Source organism: Periplaneta americana, chromosome 9, assembly GCF_040183065.1.
Source record: "Periplaneta americana isolate PAMFEO1 chromosome 9, P.americana_PAMFEO1_priV1, whole genome shotgun sequence".
In the NCBI taxonomy this organism is placed as follows: domain Eukaryota; kingdom Metazoa; phylum Arthropoda; class Insecta; order Blattodea; family Blattidae; genus Periplaneta; species Periplaneta americana.
In genome coordinates, this window is record NC_091125.1 from 176,866,129 (window position 1) to 176,876,987 (window position 10,859).

Sequence of the window (10,859 nt, forward strand, 5' to 3'; positions counted from 1 at the left end):
CGCTGATCGTTACTCCACAGGTGTGGACGATAAAGTGAAAGTGAGTGCAAGTAGGAAGAGTGAATAATAATAGAGAAAAAGTGTTAAGAGAAGTGAGTCAGTGATGAGAGTAGTACAAACATTGGAACAGTAAATCAACATAGTGTTGTTTTCTTGGTAAAAGTGACAAAGTCCAAAATGCAGAATTGTTGGAAAAAGGCATTTAAAGGTTTAATGATCCATCCAAAGATAACTGTACTTCTTTAGGTGCTGGTCATAAGTTATTTTGAAGGTAAATGTGCTATATTATTAGTTTTTAATATAAAATTATGTCTTAAATTTTCATAATGCTTGGAAGCCTTGGAATGTGACCTGGTCACTTTTACCAAGAAACCGACGATAGGTCAATGGAGAAAAAAAAAGGGGGGGGTGATAAATAATAAAATATGGTACGGTATAGGAAAAGTGAAATTGAGATTTTAGTGGACGTTAGTTATGGGGGAAAAGGGTTCAAAGTAGTATAATATTAAGAGATGGCACTGACAAAGGGCTAATATTAGGATTAGAGAATAAAGAATGGCATGTAGGCTAGAACAGCAACTAGACACAGTAATAACCACTTGAATATTTCAAAGTGCGTTTACCTTTATAAAGGTGATATAAAAGTTATAACCAAATTAATAATGTGTTCGCATATACAAAAACACTCCCAAAAATAATATACACTTATGAAAAAAAAATTATTTGATTAACAATATTTTCACAGTTACAATTACACATATATAAAAACTAAATATAAACATTTACATAGAGATAATAAATTTTACAGGAGAAAAAAAGTTCGTCCAAAGGGCTGGACTTTGTAAGAGTACCCAAAACGCTCATTGCATTTCCGCGTTGAATAGCAATACTTAACTGTTGACGCAAATCAGTGCAACGGCGATCACCAATAATGGAGATCAAAATTTGGCCGATTTGAGATACCAAAACTTTAGCGTCATGACTCCAAGGACCGAAGGTCTCCACAGCAAATGGGACAAAGATATAATTGTCTAAAAGATGAGCATATTTATTGACTTCCTTCTTCACGGCTAATCAGCAGCAGATGCTGCGCGTCTGGAGGTATTCGGCAAGTGAGATGGAGCTAGAGTGTCAACGCAGGTGGAGTCTCAAATTAAAGATTTTCCTCTAGACCATGGAATTAAGGTGAGACCATCGGGTCGCTTACCATCTCCTCCAAAAAGATTGAGCACACTCTTGATGGTGCATATGACAAGTCTCGACACTGCGTTCACACGAGCACGTTCACTGCATTTCAGGTAAGTTTACATGTTAACTGGATTCTTATTCGGATATGGAAGAAAGAGAAAGAGAACAAGTCGGAGAGCTGCGTGGTAGCCACACTGTTAGCAGTACAGTACTGTTGGAGACTGGCGTAGGTTCAAATCTCCTACCAATATTTTTTTTTTAATCAGTTCATTCCACGTTATGAGAGATGTGGATATGGTTGGTGACCCGATCTTGGAAAGTCCTTTATGCTTCCAATTTCAGTATTTTCCTTATGATCCCTGTCACTGGTGGAATTGGATTGTGATTCAGATCCATGTCATTAAATAAATTTGCCACTTCTCGATGAGATCGTTGCCTGTCCCCATAGTCAACCATGATTAAAATTAGAATTCTTTCTTTCACTCAACATCAGATAGGATTATTTAACGCACTAGATATCAGATTCAATCCCTTAAATAAGTTGTTTCTGTATCAGTAAACTTATTCCATGGATATAAAGAAAGAATAGTCAAATCACAGTAAACAGAAGAAGCATTTTATTCGTATTATTCATTAGACCTACACTTACCTATTTTCTTGATTTAGTAACAATAAATTTATACAGAAGTATCTAGTTTGGGTACTTTTTGAAAGCTCTTAATTAGCATTATTCGAAAATATAAAAATATATTGGGTAATCCATTTAAAATAAGAATTGAAGTTACTTCTGGTTAACCAGAAGTAGAAAACTCTGCAATACCATTATTGAATTATTATATGGCTATCCACACACACCAAGTTTCAAGTCACTGAACCACATGCTTCAAAAGTTATTTAGGTGGTTGAGGCTTCTAACCAACCCTCTGTGTGTGTGTGTGTGTGTGTGTGTGTGTGTGTGTGTGTGTGTGTGTGTGTGTGTGTGTGTGTGTGTGTGTGTGTGTGTGTGTGTGTGTGTGTGTGTGTGTGTGTGTGTGTGTGTGTGTGTGTGTGTGTGTGTGTGTGTGTGTGTGTGTGTGTGTGTGTGTGTGTGTGTGTGTGTGTGTGTGTGTGTGTGTGTGTGTGTGTGTGTGTGTGTGTGTGTGTGTGTGTGTGTGTGTGTGTGTGTGTGTGTGTGTGTGTGTGTGTGTGTGTGTGTGTGTGTGTGTGTGTGTGTGTGTGTGTGTGTGTGTGTGTGTGTGTGTGTGTGTGTGTGTGTGTGTGTGTGTGTGTGTGTGTGTGTGTGTGTGTGTGTGTGTGTGTGTGTGTGTGTGTGTGTGTGTGTGTGTGTGTGTGTGTGTGTGTGTGTGTGTGTGTGTGTGTGTGTGTGTGTGTGTGTGTGTGTGTGTGTGTGTGTGTGTGTGTGTGTGTGTGTGTGTGTGTGTGTGTGTGTGTGTGTGTGTGTGTGTGTGTGTGTGTGTGTGTGTGTGTGTGTGTGTGTGTGTGTGTGTGTGTGTGTGTGTGTGTGTGTGTGTGTGTGTGTGTGTGTGTGTGTGTGTGTGTGTGTGTGTGTGTGTGTGTGTGTGTGTGTGTGTGTGTGTGTGTGTGTGTGTGTGTGTGTGTGTGTGTGTGTGTGTGTGTGTGTGTGTGTGTGTGTGTGTGTGTGTGTGTGTGTGTGTGTGTGTGTGTGTGTGTGTGTGTGTGTGTGTGTGTGTGTGTGTGTGTGTGTGTGTGTGTGTGTGTGTGTGTGTGTGTGTGTGTGTGTGTGTGTGTGTGTGTGTGTGTGTGTGTGTGTGTGTGTGTGTGTGTGTGTGTGTGTGTGTGTGTGTGTGTGTGTGTGTGTGTGTGTGTGTGTGTGTGTGTGTGTGTGTGTGTGTGTGTGTGTGTGTGTGTGTGTGTGTGTGTGTGTGTGTGTGTGTGTGTGTGTGTGTGTGTGTGTGTGTGTGTGTGTGTGTGTGTGTGTGTGTGTGTGTGTGTGTGTGTGTGTGTGTGTGTGTGTGTGTGTGTGTGTGTGTGTGTGTGTGTGTGTGTGTGTGTGTGTGTGTGTGTGTGTGTGTGTGTGTGTGTGTGTGTGTGTGTGTGTGTGTGTGTGTGTGTGTGTGTGTGTGTGTGTGTGTGTGTGTGTGTGTGTGTGTGTGTGTGTGTGTGTGTGTGTGTGTGTGTGTGTGTGTGTGTGTGTGTGTGTGTGTGTGTTTTTTTTTTTCAACAGTTTTTTTGTATATGATAGGTAAACGATTATGGATAAAAAATACTGCAATTTAAATGTCATTTTCTTTTAAATTCAAGGAGGGGGGGGGGTCCCTCAAACCAGGTAAACACCCTCCCCCCTTTCATATGCTCCACAGTTCACTGTTTTTAAATTATTCAAACATTCCATTAGAACACACAAAAGAAATCTACTCATTTTTATAATAAACATTAAAGAATTAAACATAAGATTACTTCTCGCAAAATATTATCTTTAAACACATTAACCAAAAAGTCATCTATGAAATGAGGTGGAAAATTTATCTGGATTGGACTCTACTCGAACTCGCCATCTTCAGATTTTGCTCTATGCCTTAACCATCTACGCTAAACTTCCACATGTGAGAGTAGAGCTGCTGTATATCATACTACTAAATGTTGACAGATATGCCTAATTGAAAGCGATGTATTTCTTAATATACTGTAAGTGATTGAAATTAGTTAATTTAAAGGTCAATCTATTAAATTCAACCATTTCGTTCTCCAGAATGATGTAATAAAGTTAGGGACAGAGGAAAAGGTTTCAAATAACACAATATTATTTTCCGTATGATCGAGATGGTATAATGCATGAGCAGATGTGCCCAAGAGATACTTTGAAAATATGAAGAGCTCAATCTTCTGTACATTGTGTAAACTGTGTAGACTTATGCTGCAAATAATGTGTTAATGGTGGCGAGGTACACCATTACATATATATCATAATTACAATATAAAGATTACTGTCACATACAAGGTTCACGAAACCTGATAATGGGACTTCAGCAGGATAATAGTACATTCCAAAATATCTTGATACTGGACTGGCCTGTTGCCACTGTTCAATGCAGTTCCCAAATTTCTGATGAATCCTTTTCTCTCATTGGTAATTGATTCCATGCATATTACCATTGTACAGATACGGAAATAAAATTTCGAGCTCCCTTATTGTGTATAAGTTTTGCTGACAACACACTGCACGTGTGCAGTAAACAAGAGCCCCTGTATGTATGTTACTTGTGAATACTCTTGCGAAATTTTTGCCTACATACAGGTGGACTCCCATCAAGACTCACTCCAAATTTTGATTCCGTATCTGTACATTACAGATCTATCTGTGCTTCAGTGGCTGACCATGACAATATCTTTGAAAAATATTGGAGTGCAAGAGGTCAAATGACCTTATTGTCAAACGCCTGGCATTAGAAAACAACATTACAGATCTGTGATTGTGAATGAAATTCCTCCTTGCAAAGTGCATTGTTCCATAACAGAGCATATACTTGGTTGAATATGTCTTGGTACTCATCAGATACAGCTGTGTTGTTTTCTTACGAAACCGAGCAAACTCAAGAATCTGCACAAGAAAATATTTCGCTGGTTACCTAGCCACTGTAGTGTACTTGCAAAGGAGAAAGTTGGCAATGAACCAACAACTGTGCAAAGGACATCTTTATTCAGCCTCTGTACTTCAACAGATTTAATTTAGCAATCTGTGGGCCAACAATAATTGGCTCTGTTCTGACAAAGGCAAAATTTTACGGGCTATACAAACGAAACCAAATGATCTGAAAAATGAACAAAAACTTGCCAAGACACAGTGAAACACTTTGCAAAGAGCCAGAGCACACAGTTGTATCTACACTGATTCATCTTCCCATTAACTATAGTTGTGTATGAAGAGGGAATGGAACACATTCTTTATACTACACATCCAGAAAGCAAATTGAAGTCGTCAATAGCAGTCCTGCACCATACAGTGACCCAATTCAATCTCTGTGCCAGGCATCTATACTGAACACATTAACGAACACTAGCTGAAGGCTACAGTGTTATCAGCATTCTGGCAGATACATTAAGGACATTGATTGATTGATTGATTATATTTATCATTTAGGCATCGCTCTTGAACTGTAGAAAGTCAGTTATATAGGGTGTTTCCGAGGTGGTGTTATAAACTTTCAGGGATGATGGTGAAGGGCACATGTATCAATTTGAGATAAGGAACCCTGGTCCGGAAATGACCGAGTCGAAAATTACAAGCAAAAATAGTTCTGTGGAAATGAAATAATTTTATTCCTCTGTACACTTTATTTATGTGTATTTATCTGTACATCTCACACATACTGTATTCATCTGACGTTGTTTACGTTGTCTACTTACAGTATTCCATTCAGTGCGCTGTCTGAGGGATGGGGACAGGAAAGTACACTAATGCAATGCAGATAGCGTAATGGTCGGCCCTGATATGCACGTCTGTAGACAGCAGTGTATGTGTACAAGTTGCAGTGTCCAGTCGATCAGTCCTAGTGAAATGCAGGAGTACACGAGAGTGGAATAAGCAGACCTGATTTTCGAATACGGATGAGCCAATGGGAACAGTAGACAAGCTCACAGATTGTATCGGAACAAGTACCCACATAGGAGACATCCGGACCATACCATTTTAGGTTAGATAATAATCCTGACCCAGAAAGAGTTTGGCTATTTTCTTTTTCTTATAAAGTTCTCATCTATGCTTAAAACTGAACACAGTACAGAATTCAAATTTCTAAGAACAGGATTTTATATTGCATTTTCATATTATTGCACGACCACTTTTTCCAAGTGACAGACAAATTTTTCGGGAAGTGTCTGAAAAATGAAACTAGTGCTAGCCCAAACCACTTCATATTAACATTCCCACTCCTTTTCAAATTGCTAAACTCACAAATCACAGAACTTAAAAATGTATCATCCTACTTCAAGACTCCAGCCCAGGCCCTAACTTCATGCTGATTGCACCACATATATTTCAGTTTATTGTTAATGTTCCATGCCATTAGAGAAATAAATGAATATTTCAGTTTAATAAACATTTACCTACATATACTTTTATTTTTAAAATGTGAGATAATCTGTTAATTTAAATTAAAAGTGTTGTTGATAGCAAAGAAATGAAAAACACTTTTATTACCATATAAAAGAAAATTTTTTTTACAAATAATTTTTATAACTTTGCATTCTGAGTAAGGTGTCAAATGTTTCATTTTTTTAACTTCCTCCCCCCTTGTATGGACGAGCAGCCATGAAGGCTTATTTTGACTCAGCACTCCTTTATGTGAGACAAGACATCATGACTCAGCTACCTATGTGGTGCCATCTGTAGGCTCAAGCTCCAATGAAGTCCCACTAAACCTCTTGAGCTATGCTGGTCAGAGATCACAATGCTACATTATGGATGGAACTTATTTTCAATACGAGTTCTGTATATGTTACATTTAAATAATATATTATTTAAAAATAAAGAAACAAACATAATTACTACGAAAATGATAAAGTATGCAAGAACATGACTTGTGATTGAATAGGAGTGTATTGCCCACAACATAAATTAGGAAGGATCTGCAGCAGACCATTACTGGTGTATGTTCAGTGCATCTGACTGATAATGATATAAAATCAAATAAAATGGAAAGTTCAGTTTGTAATCAAAGTTTATGAGCCTAGATACGAGGCGTGTTCTTAAAGTAAGTTCCAAAAGGGTGCAGTACGTAAACGGGAAGATATTTACAAACCATTTTTGTTGCACTGTCTTCCCCACACTTCAATTACTTCTCAACATAATCTCCACCATTATTGAGGCATTTATCGAGTCGTGGCACGTCTTTCTATCGCCCGCCTGCGATGCGAACCACTCCCACACTGCTGTTTTCACTTCATCGTCGCCATCAAAACGTTGACCACCAAGGAACTTCTTGAGGTGCAGGAAGAGATGAAAGTCACTCAGAGCCAAATCCGGGCTGTAGGGGGGGATGGTCAATTTGTTCCCAGCCAAATTTCGAGATGAGATTTTGGGTGTCACGAGCTGTGTGTGTGGCCGAGCATTGTCATGAAGCAACACAACTCCGTCGGTCAGCATTCCACGTCTCTTGTTCTGAATTGCGCGATGGAGCTTCTTAAAGGTCTGACAATAGGTTTCTCTATTAATGGTTTCACCCCGAGGCAAGAATTCGATGAGTAGGACTCCTTTTCTGTCCCAAAAAACAGCGCACATGATCTTGCGTGTTGACATGGTTTGTTTGAATTTCTTTTTCCTTGGCGATGCAGTGTGCCTCCATTCCAAGGACTGCTGCTTCGATTCAGGTGTCATGTGAGACACCCAAGTCTCGTCACCTGTCACGATATGGTCAAGAAACTCATCGCCTTGCTCACTGTAACGTGTGAGAAAGCTGAATATTACAATAGACTAAAGATTCTCCAGCAATATTCTTCAGTTACGTTTTAACAACTAGTACATGTTTATTTAATATGAAATAAAACCTATACGAAAAAATAATGCCGGTAACTTAATTTATGAGCTAATGTAAGCCAATTCAGTTTATATGCAATATGTAAAGAATTATAATTAAGGTGAGATAGCTAGTTGGTTAAATGATGAGAATTAATTTAATAGAAGTTTACTAGAACTATGTTATAGGGAGCAAAATATAAATCTAAAATATAGTGATATAATGAGAATAATATTAATGTAATGAGATTTTGTCAGAGGTTTTGTATTCTATTGAGAGAAATTAATGGTAATAAGAATGGACAGAAGTCAATTTCATTATGAGTAACAAATATTAATCTGTTACGCAAGAATTTATGTAATTTTGACCTAAATGAAGTTACTGTCCAACTACCCTTACACTGAAACTGTATAGGATGAAGAATATAAAGCTGTCCTGTGGTAGGGTATAATGAGTAAATTGTTATGATGAGACCTGGTACTTGCTGATGATATGCGGATAAATTTTGAAAACGAGAAGCCAAATAAATTGGAGTAGCGGAGCACAGAATTTAAATAAGAGAAAGCAGGGCTCGTCGATCGCTCAGCCTTAACCAAGACAGAGTTTGGAAAGAGGGGAAACATGATCATACTTACGAATATTGCAAATGTGATGGACGCACACATTATGCACAGGTTGTAGCCTGCTGCTCAAATTTGCATTTAGGTTACTTAATATAACATCGCAGTAGTCGAAGTGTGGCATCACGAGTGTTTGTACAAGAATAATTAATTTTAGTTTATCAGGAAGAAAGCACAGGTATAGGCATGTCACAATATTTCAGCCCAACATTTTCTAGGACATCCAACATCTCGGCGTCTTCTTGCTTAGTAATTGAAGAGGTTACCAAAAAAAGGGCCCAACTAGTGATTTTTTTTTTAAATTAACTTTTTTCAATTTCCTTGCATTTCTTCTGTAGGCGCATTCGGTGAGTCATTTCTATAATTTACGAGAAATCACACATTGTATTGTACAGTTGGTAGAAGAAGGGCCCAATTACTCCACTTGGGACTTTGCTGTAACTCTCCAGTGCACGTTTGTAGAAGGGCCCAATTATTCCACTTGGGACTTTGCTGTAACTCTCCTGTGTACGTTTGTAGAAGGGCCCAATTATTCCACTTGGGACTTTGTTGTAACTCTCCTGTGTACGTTTGTAGAAGAGTCCAATTATTCCACTTGGGACTTTGTTGTAACTCTCCTGTGTACGTTTGTAGAAGGGCCCAATTATTCCACTTGGGACTTTGTTGTAACTCTCCTGTGTACGTTTGTAGAAGAGTCCAATTATTCCACTTGGGACTTTGTTGTAACTCTCCTGTGTACGTTTGTAGAAGGGCCCAATTATTCCACTTGGGACTTTGCTGTAACTCTCCTGTGTACGTTTGTAGAAGAGTCCAATTATTCCACTTGGGACTTTGTTGTAACTCTCCTGTGTACGTTTATAGAAGGGCCCAATTATTCCACTTGGGACTTTGTTGTAACTCTCCAGTGCACGTTTGTAGAAGGGCCCAATTATTCCACTTGGGACTTTGCTGTAACTCTCCTGTGTACGTTTGTAGAAGGGCCCAATTATTCCACTTGGGACTTTGTTGTAACTCTCCTGTGTACGTTTGTAGAAGAGTCCAATTATTCCACTTGGGACTTTGTTGTAACTCTCCTGTGTACGTTTGTAGAAGGGCCCAATTATTCCACTTGAGACTTTGTTGTAACTCTCCTGTGTACGTTTGTAGAAGAGTCCAATTATTCCACTTGGGACTTTGTTGTAACTCTCCTGTGTACGTTTGTAGAAGAGCCCAATTATTCCACTTGGGACTTTGTTGTAACTCTCCTGTGTACGTTTGTAGAAGAGTCCAATTATTCCACTTGGGACTTTGTTGTAACTCTCCTGTGTACGTTTATAGAAGGGCCCAATTATTCCACTTGGGACTTTGTTGTAACTCTCCTGTGTACGTTTATAGAAGGGCCCAATTATTCCACTTGGGACTTTGTTGTAACTCTCCTGTGTACGTTTGTAGAAGGGCCCAATTATTCCACTTGGGACTTTGTTGTAACTCTCCTGTGTACGTTTATAGAAGGGCCCAATTATTCCACTTGGGACTTTGTTGTAACTCTCCTGTGTACGTTTATAGAAGGGCCCAATTATTCCACTTGGGACTTTGTTGTAACTCTCCTGTGTACGTTTGTAGAAGGGCCCAATTATTCCACTTGGGACTTTGTTGTAACTCTCCTGTGTACGTTTGTAGAAGGGCCCAATTATTCCACTTGGGACTTTGTTGTAACTCTCCTGTGTACGTTTGTAGAAGGGCCCAATTATTCCACTTGGGACTTTGTTGTAACTCTCCTGTGTACGTTTGTAGAAGGGCCCAATTATTCCACTTGGGACTTTGTTGTAACTCTCCTGTGTACGTTTATAGAAGAGTCCAATTATTCCACTTGGGACTTTGTTGTAACTCTCCTGTGTACGTTTGTAGAAGGGCCCAATTATTCCACTTGGGACTTTGTTGTAACTCTCCTGTGTACGTTTGTAGAAGGGCCCAATTATTCCACTTGGGACTTTGTTGTAACTCTCCTGTGTACGTTTGTAGAAGAGTCCAATTATTCCACTTGGGACTTTGTTGTAACTCTCCTGTGTACGTTTGTAGAAGAGTCCAATTATTCCACTTGGGACTTTGTTGTAACTCTCCTGTGTACGTTTATAGAAGGGCCCAATTATTCCACTTGGGACTTTGTTGTAACTCTCCTGTGTACGTTTATAGAAGGGCCCAATTATTCCACTTGGGACTTTGTTGTAACTCTCCTGTGTACGTTTGTAGAAGGGCCCAATTATTCCACTTGGGACTTTGTTGTAACTCTCCTGTGTACGTTTGTAGAAGGGCCCAATTATTCCACTTGGGACTTTGTTGTAACTCTCCTGTGTACGTTTGTAGAAGGGCCCAATTATTCCACTTGGGACTTTGTTGTAACTCTCCTGTGTACGTTTGTAGAAGAGCCCAACAGTTTATAGTGGGCCAACTGGAATTCTTGAGAGTAAAAATATGTATTAAAATACCTTAATTCTTTTTAATATGGCTGTTTAGTGTTCATATTTGAATTTATTACCATAGATGTCAGGCTAGAATCTAGATTGGTTAGACAAATATGGCACGAATAAGAATGTAATAG